Below are 3,219 nucleotides of genomic sequence, written 5' to 3'. Positions count from 1 at the left end.
AGCCATTGCATTCATTGCTTTGTGGCGAAACACCCGAATCATGTCATTTTCTTCGAAACACCCAAAAATACAATAGTTGTTTCCAAATGATCTCATTTGGGGCAGACAGTATCGAAGAACGACGATTTAATCCGTCATCCAAGGTATTTATTTGTTTATTTTTGTACTTACACACAATATAGTAGAAGAATAACTTACTATACTTATTCGTACGTATTATGTTTGCTAATTCTAAAAAAAATGTTTATAAATCAGTAATATTTTATTTTGTAGATATAAGGACAGATTCACCATCGAATTGGATCATTGCTACCCCTCGAAGATGCACAGCACAAATTTTTACAGATATAATTCATAGGCAACATGGAAGAACAACTTGATCGACGTCAAGAGATTAATGCAGCAATGAAAAGAGCACTCTTCAAGATTTGCAGCAACTGCTTCATGAACATCATGCGTTGGTCAAGCTGTTCAAGAGTGCTTTAGAGCGCATGCCAAATGATGACTACAAAGTCGTGATCAGAGCTGATAAACGAGCATCTGGAACACACGAACGCACATGTAACGCTCCAACAATAGATGAAGTTGCCATCCAGGTTGTTGGAAATACGCGATATTGTATTAGCACGTCGCGATACTGGGCAACTGCAACGAATGTATGGAGCACATCGTTCATATGACACGTTGCAAATCACAAGGCCAATCGTTGAAAGTTTGTGGTTTAAATCTGGAATATCCATTTTTTTCACATGGTCAATTATATGTGGCATGTTCACGGGTCGGAAGACCATCTGCGTTGTTTGTTCTTGCGCCTGATAATAAAATAAAAAATGTCGTGTATCACAAGGTACTTGATTGAAGAGTAAAAGCTATGCAACAGAAAACATAAAGAATCATTAAAATACTTAATTTTTTTTGTGTTTCCTAATAAAAAATTGAAGTTAACATCCAAAATCTGATTATTTATTGGCTTTAAGGCGGAACAGAGTTCGCTGGGTCAGCTAGTTTATTAATAAAACTGAATTTTTATGCAATTAAGACTGTTCTGTATAATATTTCATTTCTAGTTAACTGGCTCACTGCTGTTCCCTCTGTGAATACAAAGTGCATAACTAATAATTTTCCGAATTCCCTGTGCTCATTGTCGCTCACGATGAAAATGTTGCAAATTCCATAATGTTTTCAAAGTCATCTTTATTTCGAGTGGGTCGACGACGTATTCAGTTTTCTCCTATCTTGTGCCGAATTTTCACCTCTACGTAATTACAGAATGGTCCAGAGAAAAGTGTTCCAGGATAGGAAGAAACACATTGAAGGAAACGAAATACAGTACTAACATGACTCTAGCAGATGTTGAAAGTGACCACGATTCATCTCTTGGCACTTTTGGGTCTTGTTCAGCAAGTTGCTGAAGGCGGATCGAAGTTGGACTGCTGGAATTGGTGCAGTCTCTTCCGACATGTTCTGCTGCAGTTCTTGAAGACTATGAGGGTTGTTGCTATACATATTCCATACGCTTTTAACTGCAGACTAACAGGTGGCTTGGGTTGCCATCTAGGGCCGCGAATGGACTGACCTATGCTAACAATTATGTCAGGGGTGAAGATTGTGCAAATGTACTCCAAAGCTCGATGTGGATCACGTGGCAGACTTACACGTGGTGTGTGCATCACAGGATGTGGTTAAAAAAATGTCGTGTGGCTAGGGCCTCCCGACCGTTCGCCGGGTGCAAGTCTTTCGATTTGACGCCACTTCGGGGACTTGCGCGTGGATAGGGATGAAATGATGATGATTAGGACGACACAACACCCAGTCCCAGAGCGGAAAAAAATCTCCGACCCAGCCGGGATTGACATTCTGTCGCGCTGACCACTCAGCTACTGGGGGGCGGACACAGGATGTGGTTATATGCATACATTCACGTTCAATCATATCCACTTGTTTGGGGCACTTTTATATGCCCCACCCTCGATTACACGTCTCATTCTCTAGAATCTGTTTTACTTTTTCTAGTACTGCTGTGCTCCTGCTAAATTTCCTTTCTGTTGCTCCTTCCAGCGGCAAGTTAACTATTACTGGATGCCTAGCATATATCCCACGACGTTGTCTCTTCCTCTGGGAAGTAACCTCGCTGGACAATAATCACCCTCATAAATGAGCACACTGGTAGCTTTGAAGTGCTGTTGAGATTGGAATGGTAAAATGAGGTCGTGTGCACCTCCACTGCTGCTGTAATTCACGGCAGTGAAGCGGAGTGCCTGCACCATTCGGTTGGGTGGAATCAGTGCTGTAAGATGGGTCGTCGTGAGGACGTGACTGAGTAGCAGAAAGTACCTGCCCTGCTTGGGCGTACCCATGATCACATTGTGAAAAAAAGCTGCCCAGTTTGTTGGTGTGCCAACGCGTGCTGTCCAGTACGTCTACAAAAAATGGTGTACAACTCACAGTCACGTAGCGCGCTGTAAGAACAGTGATCGTAAGCAATATTTTAACCGACAGGCACGAGAGACGAGGTCAAGCCTTGTCAACGACAATCGGTGCCAAACGCTAGAACAACTGCTGTCAGTGACTTCAGGTCCATCCCAGACAGTATCCTGAACGGTATGTGCAGCCAATGGATATTTGGGGTCGATTATCCTGCCAGAAGCTGTTGCTCGCTTAAAGCTGCACGTCTTCAGTGGTCCAAACAAGAAGATTACAACAGCTGTATTCACACTGCTGGACACATACTTTCCTCGTTCGATGAACATTCAGGCACACTATCGCACCTCGGCTGGCCCGCTAAATCACCCGAATCGTAATCCTATAGAAAGTGTCTGGGAGTTTTTGAAACAGCAAATGAAACATAGCTGTCATCTACATAGGATCTAATGACCAGTAAGTAACTTCAGCTTGAAGTACTGAAGAAATGTGTTCTCTTTTCCTCGTCGAACTGAGGCTTTTATCAGAGTTAGAGATGGCGTTGCACGATATTAAAGTGATGTGGCTAAAAGGTAATTTATTTTTTGTTCCGGGCGGTTATCTAACACAGACTGACATCCCCACCTGCGTTTTTGAGTACATGTTCATTTTGTACTTCATCAGTTATTTTTAATTTTCTTGGATAGCACGACCTTTGAAATGCTTCCACTTCCTTCTTTTATGGATTTTTTTATTTTCCACGTTTGATTTCCATACAGTGCTCTGTTACAGATGCGCACTTACTAGAGCTCATTCCTT

The sequence above is a fragment of the Schistocerca serialis genome, chromosome 1 (assembly GCF_023864345.2).
Source record: "Schistocerca serialis cubense isolate TAMUIC-IGC-003099 chromosome 1, iqSchSeri2.2, whole genome shotgun sequence".
Taxonomy (NCBI): domain Eukaryota; kingdom Metazoa; phylum Arthropoda; class Insecta; order Orthoptera; family Acrididae; genus Schistocerca; species Schistocerca serialis.
The sequence above is the reverse complement of the archived record's forward strand: the minus strand, read 5'-3'. Positions refer to the sequence as shown.